We start from the raw sequence: 21,612 nt of genomic DNA, 5'->3' as shown, positions 1-21,612 counted from the left end.
CTCGCGGAGGGGTGTCGCGGTTTAATGGGGGGGAGTTCGCGGTTTTTCGCGGTTTTTCGCGGTTTTTCGCGGTTTTCCGCGGTTTTTCGCGGTTTTCCGCGGTTTTTTTCCGCGGTTTTTCGCGGGTGAAGCACGGTTGCGCGGGGTGTGGTCTCGTGATTTAGCGGTGGGTTAGGCTTTGTGGCGGGCGCGGACTCGCGTGGGTGGTGAGGTACTGGTGCGGTCGCCGCGGGGAGGCAGTGCTACCCGAGCCAGCCTCACCACCGGGTTTAAATGGGCGGGCGGGTGAGACCGCGGTGTCGCAGTGCTGTTGCTACTGCTGGGGAGATCGACGCGGACCAGCCTTACCACTGGTAGGAGGTGATTCGGGTGGTCCGGGTTCGCGGCTGCGGTGGTTCGCGGTATTGCGGATCTAGTCGGTCTCTTTACCGCGGGGTGGCGGGTGGGTGGTGGGCGGTGGGTGGGGGAGGTTGGGTCAGTCGTGTCGGTTGCTGTCGACTGGTTAGCCCCTTCCTTCAGCCTAAGTATCCTGCGGATTACTACGGCTGCGGTCGGGAAGATGGCTTTGTCGAGCAAGGTGGGGGCGGGTGGGGGCCATTCGCGGTTTTGTTCTCCCTGTAGGAGGGTCCGAAGTGGAGCGCGCTCTGTTTCGTACAGAGCGCACTCGAAGAACGTGTGATGGGGTGTGTCATTCACGCCGCATCGACAGCGTGGGTTTTCTGTAAGACCTCGGCTGTGGAGTTTGGCCGCGAAGTCGCCGTGTCCGGAGATGAACTGGGATACGTAGTGGTCTAAGAAGACCCATCCCATGTTCATCCTGAGCTCCACGTTCGGCAGGAGGTGGTGGGTGTGTCTCCCGTGTTGGGAGTTGTCCCATCTCTCCTGCCATTCGCGCAGCAGGGACACAGAGATATCTCCGTTGGTCGCACTCCGGGCGGTCGTTCCTATTGCGGGGGCGTCTGGGTTCCTTATTCTGGCCTCGTACATTAGCGCAGCTCGTCTGATGTAAAGATCGATCGGCAGGGCGCCTGCCATAACGAGAAGGGCGTCGGTGGAAATAGTGCAATACGCTTTTGTGGTACGCAAGAGTGCGTGCCTTTGCGCAATTTGCAGATCGCGAATGCATGTTTTGTTGAGCAGGTCGCTCCATGCCGGCGCTGCGTACGAGGCGATGGGGAGGAATAGGCCCTTGTATAAGAATTTGAGGGATCTGTGGTTTAGGCCCCAATTTCTTCGGGCGATGGCGGCCAGGGAGTTGAATTTCTCGGCGCACTTCGACCTGATTTTCCGCACGTGCGTGCGGATCCTCAGGCCTTGATCGAGGTGAACGCCGAGGTACCTAACTGATACGACCATACGGATTTGTCTCGCTTGAATTCTAATCTTCGGAGGCCTTTTGATGTCGAGATGACCACGGAAGAGGATCATCTCCGACTTGTTCTGCGAGAGGGACAGTTTCTCCGACTTGCACCATCTTTCGATGGTGGTCGTCGCGCCCTGTCCCTTTTCTTCGAGTTCGAGTCTGCTGTCACCCGAGACGAGAATAAGAAGGTCGTCCGCATAAGCGAACGCCTCGACACCCTCGCTGCTCAGGGTATTCAGCAGATCGTCGAATACGAGATTCCAGAGGCTGGGGCCCAGCATAGAGCCCTGAGGACAGCCCCTGGAGACCGACTTTCCGACGCGAGATTGTTTTCCTATTAGCGAGACCGTACGATCGTTCAGATAATCGAGGACCAGTGAATACAAATTACTGGGGCAGCCCCGTTCTTTCAGGCGGAGGAGAATACTGGGCCACCATACGTGGTCGAAAGCCCCCGAGATGTCGAACAAAATCGCGAGTGCGTATTTTGTCGTTGACCTCTCGAGGCAATCTCGCACGCACAGGATAGCGTCAGCGGTCGACCTCCCCCTTCGGAAGCCGAACTGCCTCGGGGACGCGAAATCGGGGTGGAGGAAAATCGGTTCGAGTCTCCTGTGAAGTAGTTTCTCCAGACCCTTGCCCAGCACAGAAAGCAGACAAATAGGTCTGTAGGAACCGACAAGAGACTCGTCGCGGTCGGGACCTTTGAGGAGGGCACGAATGGAGCCCGACTTCCATGGTGCTGGGAAGCATCCGTGGGTCAGGCATCCATTATATAGGGCGGTGAAGTGGCTCGTGAGGACCGGGTAAGCGGCTTTGACCATCTCTACTTCGATGAGGTCAGGGCCGGGGGCTTTCCCGTTTCGGAGGGAACGAATCGCGCGGCTGATCTCGATATCAGTGAACGGTGGCGAGTCAGGGACTGGGGGCGGGGCGGGAGAGATAGCACGCCTGTGACGCTGACACTCGAGGGCGTCGGGAGTGTCGTCTGGGACGAGGGAATCGAGGAGTTCGCGCGCGGTTTGTTCCCACGTCATCGGGACTCCTGCCGGTGCCGGAGCTGACGCGAGAACCTTGTCCGGGGGAATTCTTTTCACGCATAGTTTATAAACCGCTCCCCACGGGTCTTCGTTGCCGAGAGTGGAAACGAATTCGCGCCAGCTGGAACGTTTCGCGCGTTGGATCTCGTAGGTATATTTTCTACGGATCCGAAGATATTCGACGCGTCTCGCATTCCTGATGGAGGGAACGGATTCCACTTGGAAGGCCTTCCGCAAGCGGTAGGTTTTCTTCTTGAGCGAAGTCAAATTTTCCGTCCACCAGGGAACTGATTTGCTGTGGAATTTCTTCTGGGGCAGGGAGGTTTCCGCGGCGCGGATGATTGCGCTTTCTACGGATGTTGCTAGGGACTCTACAGTGGCTCTGCTGTCGGATTGAGAAATCTGAGGCGGATTACAGAGGTTTATGGTCAGAGATTCCTGGAACATAGCCCAGTTGGCCCGGCCCGTCCGGAACCTCGCATGCGGGATTGAGGGGTTCGCGCATGTTGGGGCATTAAACACGAAGGTGATCGGATTGTGATCACTCGTGGTCCAGTTTTCGTGGACTGTCCAGTTATCTATGTACTTGACCGTCGCGAGGTCCGACAGCGTAACGTCCACGTTCGATGAACCTTTGTGATTTCTAAACGTTGGGGGATTACCGGGTTCATTGAGTACTACTAAATTCTCCTGGGCAATGACCCGTTCGAATTGTTCGCCTCGCTGGTCGGTGGTGGCGGAGTGCCATAACGAGGACTTCGCGTTGGCATCCGCTGCTATTATAAGTCTGTTTCCACGGAGGGAGCGGCTTATTTGGGTGATTTTCTCGAGATACCTTTCGATATCGTGAGAGAATTTGAAATATACGCTGGCGAGGTACAGTTTACCAAATGGCCCTGTAACCTCGATACACGTACAGTAGTCATCGCTGAGATGCGATAACTTAAGAATCGCGAGATTGGGGTCGCGTATCACGATTCCAGCCATGGCACGGTTGCCAGGCTTCGCGCCGGTGACGGCCGTACAATTCGTGAGGCCGATGAATTTGCCTTTCACGTTGTACGGCTCCTGCGTGAGCAGGATGTCGATGTTGTGTCGATGCATTACGTTATTAATTTCCAGCGACGCAATCTGTGACCCTCGGAGGTTGGCCTGGCCGATTCTAAGGGGCTGATTGCGGCTGGAATGGGCCTTAATCATAATCTATTCTACTAAATACCTGATTAAGCGCAGACCTGTAGCTGGGGCAGTCGCTGCTGGTGACGGCATGCCGATGGTCCGTCTTGTTCCTCTGGCAGTTGGCGCAGGTCTCGGGCTTCTCCTTATTGGGGCAGGATTTGTGGCTGTGTCCCGGTGATGCGCAGTGTCCACAGATTTCTTTCTCGGCGCGACAGTATTTCGTCGTATGTCCGAACGCCTGGCATTTGTAGCATCGCGTAGCCACTGCGTAGTCACGTACTCTGCAGCTCTCCCAATCGACGTAAAGGCGTCCTTGGGGAGCAAGGAGGTTCCGGACTCTCTTTGAGACTTCCAGGACGACGTTGCAGTGATTCTTATCTTTGGGCCCTGTTTTGAAGGCCACTTTCATCTCTTTCGTGGCTCTTTGCAGTTCGGATTCCTCGAGGTTCACGAAGTTCCTCGAGATTTCCGCTATGAGCTTTTCGTCGGTCAATCTGGGCGCGTTGTAGACGATGATGCGCGGGTTCTTTTTGGGAGGGGCGGCGACGACGAATCCAGCCTCCCGCAGCTTCTCGTTCTGCATGAGGCCTGCGAGGTTGGATCCTTTGGCAGTCGCGATGAGAATGCCATTCCCTTGAATGGGACGGACATTCCTCACCTTGAGGTTGTCTCTCGCTGGGTGCACTAACCCGAGGACTTTCCTCCTTGTCTCCTCGCTGGATGCGAATACTTTGTTGTCCTTTGGTATTATGGTGATCACATCGGGCGGGTCGCGCTTCATGTTGGTAAGCGCCGCTGTTTTGGACCTGATACCAACGCGTTGGGCCCATGGGATGACTTCCGCGTTGTTCCTGGGTGGTTCCACTGGTGTTGCCTGTGATGTGGAGGCGGCCTTGGTTAATCCCGTTAATCTCGGGATTATTTCCTTGAGGGACTTTATTTCTCCTTCGAGAATGCTGTTCTCTGTTACAGCTTGGTCCAGTAGATCCTTGATTCTGTTGAAAAGCCTTATGCTTTCCAATACCATTTTCGCTGGGGTTCCGCAGCTTTCCATTTTGGTCCCCAGGTCCAACATTTCGGCCGCGATCTTCTGCGCCTTGGTTTGTAGGTCCTTGGCGGGTGATTTGGCCGGCTTCGTTACGAGTCCTTCCGGGCGTAGTGAGACCTCCGTCGGTATGTCCGTTGGGACTTTCTTCGGCGCTGGTCTCTCGTGCTCCTCTGAGCATACACTGGAGGCGCTGTGCCTCCTTTTGTTGCTGGCGGTGTTCCTGGTGTCGGTGCTGGTGTTGGTGTCGGTGCAGGTGCTCGCGTCGGTGCTCCCGCGCCGTGGGTGGCCTTTCAGCACCTCCGCCATCTCTTCATCCGGGATGTCGGTATCCTGGGTCCTTTTACCCTCCTTAGCTTTCTTACTCTTCTTCCCCATTTTCGGGAAGATAAGTTACCGGCTCGAATGTAGTTCCCTTGTTCTCCAACCCTTGGTGGTGGCGCTGCTGCTTACTGGTAGTTCCTCCGTTGCCCTATGGATGTCGCCGCTGCTCAAGATGGCTGCCTAAGATGGCCGCCCTGAGTTGGCGCCAAATTTTCCCGCCAATTAAGATGGCCGCCAAAGATGGCCGCCCAAGATGGCAGCCCAAGATGGCCGACCAAGCGTTCTGTGACGTCACAAAGGACGCCACGCACCTCGAAAGTTTATCTGCGTATATGTCTGTAATCACTGCACTTACACGGTGATTGCCACTAAAGTTCAGTTACTGGGCACGAATTAAGACGCAGGCCGCGATATTTCCGCGATCCAGCGACTGTAAGACTAGAAAACAAGCGTCGGAAAATTCCGACGCTCCAGCCACGTGGCGTGCCCACGCCTGCGGAGTATTTCCCTGTTCACTCGCGCACTTTTCACTTTTCCACTGCACTTTTCGCGCACAATTGCTCCCGAACACTTCTACTACACTTTGTGTATGTCCTTTGAATTAATTTCGCGAATTATCCTGGTTTTTGCTGGTGTTAAAGACGGAGCGACGTGAAGACGCGTGCTCATTCCTCGCCACCTAGCGGCCAAGTCCCCTAGCGGCCAAGTCCAGTAGATAGGGACATAATGTCATGTTTGTTTTACGTGCGGCATCTACCGTGAAGGTTTATCCACACGGCCCCCATGGGCGCGGGATTGGGATACGCCCAATCAGCGGGTCCCCGCACACTGCGGAGACTACCAGTGGCGCCCCAAGGCTGTAGGACCTTGAGACAGACAACTGGTTGTGCCGGGTGACTTTCCACACCCTACCGGCTAAGCAGGCCGGTGCCCGAGCTGTTGGGACGCAGCTCCCCCGCCGGGACCCTGGAAAAAGGGGTCCCTAGCCAGCATTTGGCTTTCAACCACTGCCCCCGCGAGTCCAAACCCATGACCGGACCGAGCCGAAGCCCGGCGGGCGAACCGGTCCCCGCGGTACCAGTCTTAAGGTCTACTGGTTTGACCTTTTCGACGGAGTAAACCCCGTCTCCCGTATTTAGGATTCCTACAATCCAGGCCTCGGTTTGGCCAGCATCGGGTTCGTGGAGTCGCTACGCTCCAACGGATCCGACAGGAATCCGTCGCGGTGAGCAGGCCGACGCCCGGCCCCGCGAACCTTCGCCTGTCGGGGTTCCGCCCTGCGACCCCTAGGGCACCTAAAAACTAAGACACATTCATACTAACAATCATCCTTCTTCTTTCAAACATTCTTTTCACACTCACACTAAAACATTCGTACGTAGGCTTACATCCTAGGACAGCACTGACATCCACACTTCCATCCACTCCCACAATCACACCCCAATCATCAAGGTTGCGGAGGTCCGCATACATACTACATTCACACAACACATGCTTCCAATCACTCAATCCGCGCTCATACAAGTACCCATTCAAACTTCCATGCCCGGTAATCACAAACAACACATACATACTCGGCTCGAAATACTCACACATGCACGCAAACCTTACATTCTTAATAAATCCATACGTTACCCGTCCATTCTCACATTCATCCCATCTCCTCTGCCATTCGTCAAACAATCGCTCATCCAACAAATCCATACACTCTGCCGATGTTTTTCCACGCAACTCATTATCATTCACACACTCATTCATACCCACGCTCACACCATTCTTCCAACGCCACATTATCGCTCTCTTGCGACACTGCAGGTCCCATGGGAGGGTTCCCATGAGGACCTGCAGTGCCTCCGTCGAGACGGTTCTACACGCTCTCACACATCCATACAACACAACTCTCTGGCATCTCACAAGCATTCTTCTCCCATACTCATACTTCAAGACATCACACCACACACTCGATCCATACAACACACACGCCTCAAACAATCCTTTATACAATACACGCAATGCATTCTTTCTCATACCCCATTCACTCCGTAGGACACGAATCATCTGTCCTACCACATTCATGATCTTGCCCCTCACATTCTGCAGATGCACCCTAAAATTCATTCGCTCGCTCATCCACACACCAAGATATTTAACACACGCAACATACTTCATACACTTTCCATTCACACGTACGTTCGGGCATCTGCTTTTGGCCAAACATCCTTTCATCAACATGCACACACTCTTGCTCTCCGAAACACTTACACCCACTTTCATTCCCCATTCACTCACAATCCTCATCCATTCCGTACCCTTTCGCTCTAGCTCCATTCGGTTACATCCCTCCACAATCATAAGCAAGTCGTCAGCATATGCCACGCACTTGCATCCACATTCACTCAAAGCCCACAGGAGTTCATCCATCATAAGGTTCCATATAAATGGACCTATGATGGACCCCTGTGGGCAACCACGCTCAACATTCTTCCAGACACGCTCATTCGCTCCTTCCATACATACAACACGATCCTTAAAATAACTCATCCATAACCCAATATCCTCGCATTCTATCTCATTCAGTTTCTCGATCACACGCTTCCACTCTAAATTATCAAACGCACCCTGAAAGTCCACAAACATACCCAACACATATTTACATTCACTCAGCTCCACACACTCTCGGACTTTCAGCCACGCACTCTCGGTGGACCGACCCCTCCTAAACCCGTGCTGGGCCTCATGCATTCTCTCATTCACTCTACACTCAATACGATTCAACATCATTCGCTCCAATACTTTTCCCAGCACGGGCAACAAACTAATCGGTCGGTACGACCGGGGGTCGGATCGCACCTTGTCGGGGGACTTCAACAATACCACAACACGCGCTTTTTTCCACTCACACGGGAAAGATCCTGTTTTCAGGCACTCATCATACATTCTTTTCATCCATTCCGGAATAACATACCACACACGCTTCACCATTTCGCCAGTCACACCATCTAGACCAGGTGCCTTCCTCATTTTCACACCTTTCACAGCTCTCTCTATCTCATCATAATCAAATTCTCTCACATTCATCCTTCCATCCAATTCATCATTCAACACATTCACAACATTCATTCCCGAAGCGGGAAAGAGGTTTTCCAGCAAGGCACACGCGCTCTCGTTCCATGTATTCGTCATTCTACCATTCACATTCATTGTACTCAGTCGCTCGTTCCCTTTCTTTCCTCTACAAATCTTATATACGGATCCCCATGGATCCATGTTGGCCCTTTCACTCACGAACTGTCGCCAGTTCGTCTCTTTCACTCTACATATCTTTTTCTTATATTCACTCAAACATCTCATATATTCTTCCTTTCTCTCGTTCACATTCACTCCTCTCTTTCTTGCACTCTGAAATTTCTTTCTTCTCTTCCTAACATTCTTCTTCATTCTCTCAAGCTCACACGTCCACCATACAGGCTTTCTTTCATACACTCTCTTCAACTCTTTCATTCGCCTCTCATTCACAACATGAATCCATGAGGTTACTATTTCTACTAACTCATCCGCACTCGCATTTTCTCTCACATTCATTCCATTCACCGCGGCATACTCTTTCAACTCACTCATATATCCGCCCCAGTCAACGCCCTTGCTGGTCCACCTCTTTCCAAACGATGTTTCGTTCACACTCTCATTCATACACTTCACTCGAACATTAATTACATTATGATCACTCACTCCCCAGTCATGCATAATTTCCCATTCAAACTGGCACCTGGTCCACACATCATTTGCCAGAGTGACATCAATATCACTCTGGCCATGCACTCCCGCAAACGAATACCATTCACTCGGTTCATTCAACACTTTCATTCCGTTTCCAATCACCCAATCCTCAATCATTTCTCCACGCAAAACATTCTCACGTGAATGCAGGTCGCCCTTGCTATACCACAAGGGCGACACTGCATTCGCATCCATACCAATCAACAGTCTCTTTCCCCTCATTCTCACACGCACACGCTCAAGGTACTGTAGATACGGCTCAAGGTCATGGCCGTACCTACAGTACATAGATACCACATACATCTCGCCAAAGTCCCCCTTTATCCACACGCATACACCATGTTCGTCCGTTAGATCACTAACGCACATGGACTCCATTCTCGCATCATTCACAACAATGGCGGCGCTTTTGCGACCAACCTCAGAGACATACACATTCATACTTGCGGGTAAACCCTTAACACATCCATCCACGGCAACATACGGCTCTTGTATGATACCCACACTCACTCGTCTCTCACTCATCAATACACCCAAATCACACATAACCGCATACGCTCGCTGGCAATTACACTGGATCGTGTTTATTATACATTCATCCATTATTCTACACTTATTCTCATCCTTTCACGCTCAATCATTCTCTTATATTCGGGACACTCCAGGGATGTCACCGAATGGTCGCACTTGTTACCACGCAGCTTGCAGTTACGGCAACATTCATCCTTCTTACAATCACTCTTTAAATGACCACTCATACCACACTTTTGACACACGCTCTCTTTCTCTTTGCACTCTTTGGCCATATGCCCGAACGCACAGCACTTATGGCATCTGAGTACACTCACATATTCTCGCAACTTGCACGCACGCCATCGCACATACACTCTACCTTCACTCATCAACTTGTTGTACATGCACACACTCAACTCAAACACCACATTGCCCACATTCGCATCCTTTTTATTATTTCTGCTCACCACACGCACACGCTCTCTGAATTCCCTTTCACTCACACACTCTCTCAGGTTCTTTTCATACATCTCACTCATTAACTCATCACTCGTCATTTCCACAGGCACATCAAACACAATCACCTTCGGACCAATCTTCCGAGGCTCATCCACACGCATTCCAATCGCATCAAATTTCTTGCATTCACGCATCCGTTTAACCTCACTCTCACTAACCGTCTCGACGGCAATACCACCACTACGCGTCTTTCGTACCGCTTTCACTCTCACATTCAGACTTTTACTCATTTCATTCAACACTCGCTCTTTCACTTGCTCACTGGTTAACTTTGCATTCTCATCTTTTGGCTTAATTACCACTGCATACTTTTTCTCACACACTCTCATCGGCACATTCACACTAGGTTTCGCAGGCACACTCTTTTTTGAACCAACCATACTGGCATACGATTTCTCAGGCACACACACATTCTGGACGGGTACACTCATTACATTCCTGCATTCATCCAACCGGCCTTTCAATCTCTCGTTTTCACACATCAGTCGAACCAAGCACTCCTCGTATTCACTCGCACAACTCAAAATATTCTCAATCACACTCTTGTTAACCTTGCTCGTCTCCGCAAACATACATTTTCGCAATCTCTCACCAATCGCACGCATTCTCACACATTCATCTTTTTCTACATGCACATCCTCACGCACAATTGTACAGACACTCGCACTCAAATCTCGATTACCCGTTAAATTTCCACTCACACCCTTATCACTACAACATTCACTCATTGATTCACACTCACTCGCATCATCTTCATTCATTCGGCGCTTCTTCGAACTCGCGCTCGAGTCGCGACTCTCACTACGCCTCCTTAAGCTTACGCTTCTGCTTCTGGAGGTGGAAGCCTCCACTCCAGTCGAGGTGCTAGCACGGCTAGCCCTCTCAGTTTCTCCTATTACTTCCTTCTCCTTCTCGGCCTTCTTCCTCCCTCCTTTCCCTCTCCCCTTCCCCTCCTCAACTCCAATAATCGTCTTCAAGTTTATTTTATTTTTCTTTGGATCCATAACAGTTCCCACGAGTGGGGACGCCTAGAGGTCACCCCCCGGCTTACGCCCTAACCGGGGGGAAGGCTACTACACTTGGGGGGCGCCAGGTGCCCCAAGGGTGGCCGCTAGGGACCGGTGCACCCACCGGCCACGTATCCACAGTGTTAGTGCAAGGCGGATACGCGCCCTTCGCCGCGCGCCATAGCTTGAGCAAGGGATTTATTAGAGAGGTTTATCTCCTCGCGGCCCAGCCGGTTAAGGCAAGACCCCCGGCCGGTCTGTCGCGCGTACCACCGGGACAGAGGGTTATTAGGCCCCCTGGCCCGGTGGGTCGTTGCTAACGACAGCCGGTTACGGTATTCTAGTGCTCGGGAACCCCGGGAGCGCAAAGTCCCGAACCGCCATCTACCGGCGGCCCCTGGGGGAAGTAGATAGGGACAGAGGGAACCCTGCCACGAAGGCCTACCAAGGAGAGCCCCCATGGGCGTGGGACTGAGATTAAGCTCAGTCAGCTGAGGCCGAAGCCTTACCAGCGTTGCTTCCCGGGGATGACGAGTCCCATGGAAGTAGACTGTTGGTAGCGCCGAGTTACCTTTCCAAAAACTCTACCAAATTTCCTGTCTGGTCCAGGAGCAGGTGGGACGCTGCTCACGCGCCGAGACCCTCGAAAGGTCTCTGCCCAGCATGTAGGCTGCAACCACTGCCACTACGAATCCAACACGAATTGCACCGGCCGAGAGGACCCGGGGACAAGCACCCATGGTCACTCTCTGTGAGGGGACAAGGGGACTGGGCACCCTTCGTACGCCCTCATGGGCAACCGGAGCGCCCGTAGTACCAATCCAATCGCAGGTCTATTGGTAGGACCTGTTCGGCTTCTTACATACATGAATAAGCTGTGCCTGCCATATCAAGGTGTCTCGTCCACACCAAGGGTTGGTTAGACCCTAGCTAAGGAGCCCGGGGGCGCCACTCCCCGAACCGTGATCGCCACACGGCCCCTGGGGCAAGTAGATAGGGACATTTAAGTCAAGTTGTTTTACGTCCGATATATACCCGGAGGGTTTCCCCGGACGGCCCCCATGGGCGCGGGATTGGGATAACGCCCAATCAGCGAGACTCCGCAAACCGCGAAGACTACCAGTGGCGTCCCAAGGCTGTAGGACCTTGAGACAGACAACTGGTGGTGCCGGGTGACTTTCCACACCCTACCGGCTTAGCAGGCCGGTGCGCGAGCTGTTGGGACGCAGCTCCCCCGCCGGAACCCTGGAAAAAGGGGTCCCTAGCCAGCATTTGGCTTTCAACCACTGCCCCCGCGAGTCCAAACCCATGACCGGACCGGGCCGAAGCCCGGCGGGCGAAGTGGTCCCCGCGGTACCAGTCTTAAGGTCTACTGGTTTGACCTTTTCGACGGAGTAAACCCCGTCTCCCGTATTTAGGATTCCTACAATCCAGGCCTCGGTTTGGCCAGCATCGGGTTCGTGGAGTCGCTACGCTCCAACGGATCCGACAGGAATCCGCCGCGGTGACCAGGCCAAGGCCTGATCCCGCGAACCTTCGCCTGTCGGGGTTCCGCCCTGCGACCCCTAGGGCACCTATATCTAAATCGCATTCACTCTAGCATTCATCCTTCTCCTTTCAAACATCTTATTTACAGTCACACAGAAACATTCATACCATGCCTTATTACCTAAAATATTACTAAAGTTCATACTACCATCCTCTCGCACAGTCACACCACAATTATCGAGACTGCGGAGGTCCGCGTACATACGACATTCACACAACACATGCTTCCAATCCTCATTCGCTTCTCCACATGCACACAACGGACTCTCACACAAACCACGCTCATACAAAAACGCATTCATACTTCCGTGACCAGTCAACATAAACAACACATACATACCAGGCTCAAAATACGCACACTTCCACGCAAACCGTACATCCTTTATAAACTCATATGTAACCCGTCCATTCTGACATTCATCCCAACGCCTCTGCCACTCTTCATACAGCCTTTCGTCCAAGAGTCCCATACACTCCGCCGGGGTTAACCCATTCAGCTCATCATCATTCACACACTCATTCGTACCGACACTCACACCATTCTTAAACTTCCATACGATCGCACGCCTGCGACACTGCAGGTCCCAAGGGAGGCCTCCCATTAGGACCTGCAGTGCCTCCGTCGAGACGGTCCTACATGCTCTCACACATCCATACAACGCGACTCTCTGACATTTCTCAATCATACTTCTTCCATACGCAAACCTTAACACATCACACCACACACTCGCACCATACAACACGCACGCTTCGAACAAACCTTTGTACAACACACGCAACGCATTCTTCCTCATTCCCCATTCACTCCGTAGGACACGTATCAATTGCCCTACCACATTCTTAACCTTAACTCTAACATTCTTCAGATGCACTCTATAATTCATTCGCTCACTCATCCACACTCCTAGATATCTCACACATTCAGCATACCTTAAACATTTACCATTCACACGCACGTTTGGACATCTGGTCTTGGCCAAGTTCCCTTTCAGCAGCATACACACACTTTTACTCTCAGATACACTTACACCTACTTTCGTTCCCCATTCACTCACGATTCTCATCCACTCAGTTCCCTTTCGCTCCAATTCCACTCGGTTTCGTCCCTCCACAATCAACACTAAATCGTCGGCATAAGCGACGCATTCACACTGACATTCATCCAGGGCCCACAGGAGTTCATCCATCATCAGGTTCCATATAAATGGACCGATGATGGACCCCTGTGGGCACCCACGCTCTACATTTTTCCATACAACCTCATTCACTCCCTCCATACATACAACACGATCCTTGAAATAGTCCATCCATAGCCCAATCTCTTCACAACCATACTCATTCAACTTATCAATCACTCTCATCCATTCTAGGTTATCAAATGCTCCCTTGAAATCAACAAACACACCCAAGACATACTTGCACTCACTCTGTTCCACACACTCTTTCACCTTTCTCCACGCACTCTCGGTGGACCGACCCCTCCTGAACCCGTGCTGGGCATCACTCATTCGTCCATTCACTCTACATTCCATCCGATTCACCATCATTCGTTCCAAAATCTTGCCCAGCACGGGCAACAAACAAATCGGTCTATACGATTTGGGGTCGGTTCTCACCTTTTCGGGGGACTTCAGCAACGTTATCACTCTCGCTCTCTTCCATTCACACGGGAAAGTGTTGGTTCTCAAACATTCATCGTACACTCTTACCATCCACTCCGGAATTGCACTCCATACACGCATAATCATTTCTCCAGTCACACCATCCAGGCCAGGTGCCTTTCTCATCTTCATTCGTTTCACAGCATTCGCAACTTCATCCCATTCAAAACGTTTATCATTCATTCGTTCAACTCGCATACCTACAGACTCTCCCTGATCACGCATCTGCGATGCCGGAAAGAGGCTGTCCAGTAGAGCACATGCACTCTCTTTCCAGGTACTCGTCATTCTCCCATTAACATTCATCGTGCTCAAGCGCTCATTTCCATTCTTACCTCTACAAATCTTGTACACCGCACCCCATGGATCTACGTTGCTCCATTTGCTCACGAACTGTCGCCAGTTCGCTTCTTTCACACGACAAATCTCTCTTTTATACTCACGCATACATCTCTTGTATTCCTCTTCAGTCTCGCTCACATTCACTCTTCTCTTCCTAGCTCTCTGGAATTTCTTCCGTACTCTTCTTACATTCCTCTTCATTCTCTCTAACTCACGCGTCCACCATGCAGGCTTCATCATGCTTCCAGATTTTAACACTTTCATACGCCTATCATTCACAACGTAGATCCATGACATCAAACACTCTAATAATTCACTCGCACTCGCATTCTCACTAACATTCATACCGTCTAAAGCTACACACTCTTTCAACTCACTCATGTATCCATCCCAGTCAATCCCTCTACTGGACCATCTCCTTCCGACACGCATAGCATTCTCACTCTCATTCACACACCTTACTCTCACATTTATCACGTTATGATCACTCACACACCAATCACTCTTTATTTCCCATTCAAACTGACACCTGGCCCATCCATCATTCACCAGAGTGACATCAATGTCACTCTGCCCATGCACACCCGCAAACGTAAACCATTCACTCGGCTCATTCAGTACACGCATTCCATTCCCAATTATCCATCCCTCAAGCATCTCTCCACGCAAAACATTCTCACGTGAATGCAAGTCGCCCTTGCTATACCACAAGGGCGACACTGCATTCGCATCCATTCCAACCAACAACCTCTTTCCCCTCGTTCTCTCACGCACACACTCCAGGTACGCAAGGTACGGCTCTAACTCTTGTCCGTACCTGCAATATACAGACACAACAAACGCTTCGCCGAAATCCCCCTTTATCCATACACACACACCACATTCATTCGTACATTCTCTCACGCACATCGATTCCATTCGCTCACCATTCACGACCACGGCGGCCTTTTTGTGGCCCACCTCAGTCACATAAACATTCATACAAGCAGGCAAACCTTTGACACATCCATCCACTGCTACATACGGCTCCTGTATGATGGCCACATTCACACGTTTCTCACACATCAACACACCCAAGTCACACATTACAGCATACGCTCTCTGACAGTTACACTGGATCGTGTTCAATTCACATTCATCCATTATTCCATACATATCCTCATTCTCTCCCGCTCCACCATACGTACATACTCGGGACACTCCAAGGACGTCACCGAGTGGTCACACTTATTCCCCTTGCTTTTACAATTACGACAACATACGCTCTTAGAACACGCACTCTTCAAATGACCACTCTCACCACATTTCTGACAACACGCATTCTTCTCCTTGCACTCCTTGGCCATATGTCCAAACGCGCAACACTTATGACATCTAAGGACGTTCACAAATTCTCGTAATTTACATGCACGCCATCCAATATACATACGACCCTCATTCATCAAAACATTGTACATTCTCACACTAAGCTCAATCACTACATTACCAATACTTGCATCCTTTTTGTTTGTTCGACTCACTACACGCACACGCTCACGAAACTCTTTCTCATTCACACACTCTTTAAGGTTTTTCACATATAACTCACTCAACAACTCTTCACTCGGTATCTCAACAGGCACATCGTATACAATCACCTTTGGTCCAATCTTTCTCGGCTCATCCACTCTCATTCCAATAGCTTCGAACTTCTTACATTCACGCATCTTTTTAATCTCATTCTCGCTTACCGTCTCGACGGCAATACCACCATTCCTAGTTTTACGCACGGCTTTCACTCTTACATTCAACGACTTGCTCACTTCTTTCATAACCCGCTCTTTCACTTCTTCGCTACTCATCTTCACACTTTCATCCCTCGGCTTAATCACAACCGCATACTTCTTCTCAGGCACTCTGACTACAGGCATACTCACATTAGCTTTCACAGACATACTCTTTTTCGTTCCGACCATACTAGCATACGACCGTTCACTCACACAAACATTCTGGACGGGTACATTCACATTCGCACTTTTGCATTCATCCAGTCGTCCTTTGAGCCTCTCATTTTCACAAAGCAATCGTACCAGACATTCCTCATATTCACTCGCACATCCAAGCACACTTTCAATCACACTCTTGCTCACTTTACTGGTCTCAGCAAATAAACATTTTCTCAATCTCTCACTTATACCACGCATTTTTACACATTCATCCTTCTCCGCAGTCACATCCTCTCTCACAATCGTACACACACTCGCACTCAAACCACGTTTCCCAGACAAATTACCACATTCATCCTTATCACTATCGCATTCACTCATCACATCACATTCACTCGCACTTTCATCCTCATTCATTCTTCGCTTTTTGGAACTCGCGCTTGAGTCACGGCTCTCACTCCGTCTTCTCAAGCTCACGCTCCTACTTCGCGAGGTGGAAGCCTCAGCCACACTCGAGGTACTAGCCCTGCTAGTCCTCTCCACTTCTCCTTTCGTTTCTTTTTCTTTCTCCACCTTCTTCCTTCCTCCCTTTCCTTTTCCTTTCCCCTCCCCAGCCCCGATTATTGTTTTTAAATTTATCTTTTTGTCCATGTCGTTCCCACGCGTCGGGACGTCTAGAGGTCACCCCCCGGCTTACGCCCTAACCGAGGGGAAGGCTCATACTCTTGGGGGGCGCCAGGTGCCCCAAGGGTGGCCGCTAGGGACCGGTGCACCCACCGGCCACGTATCCACAGTGTTAGTGCAAGGCGGATACGCGCCCTTCGCCGCGCGCTATAGCTTGAGCAAGGGATTTATTAGAGAGGTTTATCTCCTCGCGGCCCAGCCGGTTAAGGCAAGACCCCCGGCCGGTCTGTCGCGCGTACCACCGGGACAGAGGGTTATTAGGCCTGGCCCGGTGGGTCGTTGCTAACGACAGCCGGTTACGGTATTCTAGTGCTCGGGAACCCCGGGAGCGCAAAATCCCGAACCGCCATCTACCGGCGGCCCCTGGGGGAAGTAGATAGGGACAGAGGGAACCCAGACCATCCTCCAAGTACCTGCCACGAAGGCCTACCAAGGAGAGCCCCCATGGGCGTGGGACTGAGATTAAGCTCAGTCAGCTGAGGCCGAAGCCTTACCAGCGTTGCTTCCCGGGGATGACGAGTCCCATGGAAGTAGACTGTTGGTAGCGCCGAGTTACCTTTCCAAAAACTCTACCAGATTTCCTGTCTGGTCCAGGAGCAGGTGGGACGCTGCTCACGCGCCGAGACCCTCGAAAGGTCTCTGCCCAGCATGTAGGCTGCAACCACTGCCACTACGAATCCAACACCAATTGCACCGGCCGAGAGGACCCGGGGACAAGCACCCATGGTCACTCTCTGTGAGGGGTCAAGGGGACTAGGCACCCTTCGTACGCCCTCATGGGCAACCGGAGCGCCCGTAGTACCAATCCAATCGCAGGTCTATTGGTAGGACGCACGACGCCGCGAACACTCACGCGACTCCATACAAACGATTCCGATCGTTTTGCAACAACTAGAACGTACACTGTCCGTGAAATTCACAGAATTTTCGCGTGTCCGCGACAAACGCCGACGAGACACCCATCGTTCGCTCGTACGTAGCATCCTTCTCTTAACCCGACTCAGAGACGTTCTTTGCGCCCTTCGGTAAAAAAACGTTCGATCCGAAGAGGTGAACGACGGCGGGGATTTGACAGAGCTACGCAAGCAGTGTATGGTACGTAAACGACCCTCAGCCAGGCGTGGTCCAGGAATTGTATCCGTGGACCGCAATGTGCGTTCGAAATGTCGATGTTCATGTGTCCTGCAGTTCACACGTTGACGCGCAATTAGCTGCGTTCTTCATCGACCCACGAGCCAAGTGATCCACCGTTCAGGGTAATCGTATAAATTTTATATTTCACATATATAATTTTATTCTCATTTGTTCGACCTAATATCTCTCTTCTTTCAAAGAGAAGATAAAAGTTGATACCTGAATCTCCGACCAGCGCGCGAAGGAGATTCAGGCGTCGCCTTGGAGACGACACCGAAGCCTTTCGAGACGAAAAACGTTCAAGTAATATGTATATATTTCTCGACGTTCCGGGCGTATAGTGCATTCAAAAACCCGCGAAAGACGCAGAAGACTCGCACGCGTGGAAACGACGGGGATATATTTTGTATCCTACCCGATACTGAATCCATCGCGTGCAGTCGACCCTCGCGTTCTTCCGATCAGACGCATCTATTGTTGCGCGCATGTTTTCGCGTCGCATCGCGCGAAACGTTGCACGAATCGTACCGATCGATCGATTGAAAGCAAATAATGAAAAAAGACTTCACAGCTGGCTCTTTGCCGGTCATTCGTCCCATATTATCTCTTGCCGCGAAATTGGCGCGCAAGAGTTGGGTGTCAGACGCACGGCTTTAAAACGAGCTTCACGGCCGGTCCTCTCAATTCCGTGTACGGTACACGCAAGATGCGGGTTCCACTTCCAGACTACCCGGTCCCTTCTCTCTACGAGAATCGATAGTAGAAGAACGGCTCGAAAACGCGTCTCAGAGACTAGGGGAAAAGAAGCGGTATGCGAGCGAAACGAAAACGCATTATGGAAACGTCGCGAAACAATGTTCGACGGTTGCTCGGTTCCAATCGTGCGGCCGTTTCAATTTCTCGTGCGCTTCACCGTCCCTCCGTAACTCTGGCCGATCGCGTATACCGAAGAGCCGACACGCGCAAAAACCACAGGCATTGTATACTGTGTATATATATATATATATATATATGTTACAGTCACAGCCTTCGCGCGTTTTACTCTCCGACGCGGGGTTTCCACGACGAAAGAGAGACAGTTTCGTGGCGGGTGACTCGGCCGAATCGCTACGACGGGTATTTCTATTATAGAACGAATCATCGCCACCCTTTACCAGTGCCCGACGAAGGAATCACAAGGTCATCTGGAGTTTACAATGCCAGCGACGGTAATTCCAACGAAGACCCGATAAGTCAACTCATCGTTCTATTTCTCCCCGTACAGAAAAGCGAATCGACGCTAATGCACCTCGCGCAAGCACGAACGTTCTCTTCGCGTGGATCGTCCCATCGTCCAAAGATGTAAAGACGCATTGGAGATCGTGGTCTCTGGCGGGCTCATTGCACGCCCCACTGCATATCTTTCCTCGAATCGAGAATGATTCGTCCACTAAGGCTGCGAAACTACGCGTCGAGGAAACTAGGGGAAAGAAGCGGGATGCGAGCGAAACGACAATACATTATGGAAACGTCGCGAAACAATGTTCGGCGGTTGCTCGTTTCCTCCTGCGGACGTTTCATTGCTCGGGCGCTTCACGTCCCTCCGTAACCTTCGCGCGATCGCGTGCCCCGGAGAGCCGGCAACCGGTGAACCACAGGCGTATAAACTATAGTCTTCTATAGCAAGCCTTCGGCGGTTACTCTCCGACGCGGGGATTCCACGACGAGAGAGAATTTCGTGGCGGGTGACATCGGTCGAAACGCTACGACGGGTATTTCTATTATAGAACGAATCATCGCCACCCTTTACCAGTGCCCGACGAAGGAATCACAAGGTCATCTGGAGTTTACAATGCCAGCGACGGTAATTCCAACGAAGACCCGATAAGTCAACTCATCGTTCTATTTCTCCCCGTACAGACAAGCGAATCAACGCTATCGCACCTCACGCATGCACGAACGTTCTCTTCGCGTGAATCGTCCCATCGTCGAAAGATATAGCCGCTTGGAGATCGTGGCCCATCAAGTTCTTCCGTAACTCCTGCGCGATCGCGTACCCCGGAGAGCAGGCAACCGGTGAACCACAGGCGTATAAACTATAGTCTTCTATAGCAAGCCTTCGCGTTTACTCTACGACGCGGGGATTCCACGACGAGAGAGATTTTCGTGGCGGGTGACACGGCCGAATCGCTACGACGGGTATTTCTATTATAGAACGAATCATCGCCACCCTTTACCAGTGCCCGACGAAGGAATCACAAGGTCATCTGGAGTTTACAATGCCAGCGACGGTAATTCCAACGAAGACCCGATAAGTCAACTCATCGTTCTATTTCTCCCCGTACAGAAAAGCGAATCGGCGCTATCGCACCTCACGCAAGCAGGAATGATCTCTTCGCGTGGATCGTCCCATCGTCGAAAGATGTAAGACGTACAGAAATCGTGGTCCATCACGATTATTCGTAACTCTCCGAGTCGCGTATCTGAGAGTAGGGCAAACGGAGAACCACAGGCATAAATAATACTATATATTTCTTATATAGTTAGCCTTCGCGTTTTACTCTCCGACATGGGGATTCCACGACGAGAGAGAGTTTCGTGGCGGGTGACTCGGCCGAATCGCTACGACGGGTATTTCTATTATAGAACGCATCATCGCCACCCTTTACCAGTGCCCGACGAAGGAATCACAAGGTCATCTGGAGTTTACAATGCCAGCGACGGTAATTCCAACGAAGACCCGATAAGTCAACTCAACGTTCTATTGCTCCCCGTACAGAAAAGCGAATCGACGCAATCGCACCATACGCGTGCACGTAACAACTCTTCGCGTGGATCGTCCCATCGTCGAGAGACGTAAGTTTCATAAGTAAGCCTTCGGCGTTTTACTCTCCGACGCGGGGATTCCACGACGAGAGAGTGTTTCGTGGCGGGTGACTAGGCCGAAACGCTACGACGGGTATTTCTATTATAGAACGAATCATCGCCACCCTTTACCAGTGCCCGACGAAGGAATCACAAGGTCATCTGGAGTTTACAATGCCAGCGACGGTAATTCCAACGAAGACCCGATAAGTCAGCTCATCGTTCTATTTCTCCCCGTACAGAAAAGCGAATCGACGCTATCGCACCTCGCGCGAGCACGTAACAACTCTTCGCGTGGATCGTCCCATCGTCGAGAGACGTAAGACGCACGGAAATCGTGGTTCATCGCGTCTTTTCCTACTCTCTTGAATCGCAATTTCGTATAGAGCCTACACACGCGAACCACCGGCATATACTATTTCTTCTCTCATAGTAAGCCTTCGCGCGTTTTACTCTCCGACGCGGGGATTCCACGACGAGAGAGTGTTTCGTGGCGGGTGTCTCGGCCGAATCGCTACGACGGGTATTTCTATTATAGAACGAATCATCGCCACCCTTTACCAGTGCCCGACGAAGGAATCACAAGGTCATCTGGAGTTTACAATGCCAGCGACGGTAATTCCAACGAAGACCCGATAAGTCAACTCATCGTTCTATTTCTCCCCGTACAGAAAAGCGAATCGACGCTATCGCACCTCGCGCGAGCA

General features: G+C 51.3%; 1 non-coding gene across 1 annotated transcript; it reads right to left on the bottom strand.

The window, feature by feature from the left end:
• Positions 1-18,031: 18,031 nt before the first annotated feature.
• LOC143175362 (5.8S ribosomal RNA) lies at positions 18,032-18,186 on the bottom strand. Its single transcript, XR_013000170.1, has one exon. It is a non-coding gene; the product is annotated as a 5.8S ribosomal RNA (ribosomal RNA).
• Positions 18,187-21,612: the final 3,426 nt, after the last annotated feature.

Source organism: Nomia melanderi, unplaced genomic scaffold (genome assembly GCF_051020985.1).
Source record: "Nomia melanderi isolate GNS246 unplaced genomic scaffold, iyNomMela1 scaffold0066, whole genome shotgun sequence".
Taxonomy (NCBI): Eukaryota; Metazoa; Arthropoda; class Insecta; order Hymenoptera; family Halictidae; genus Nomia; species Nomia melanderi.
Note: the sequence above shows the minus strand (reverse complement) of the source record. Positions and strands in the feature narration are given on the sequence as shown.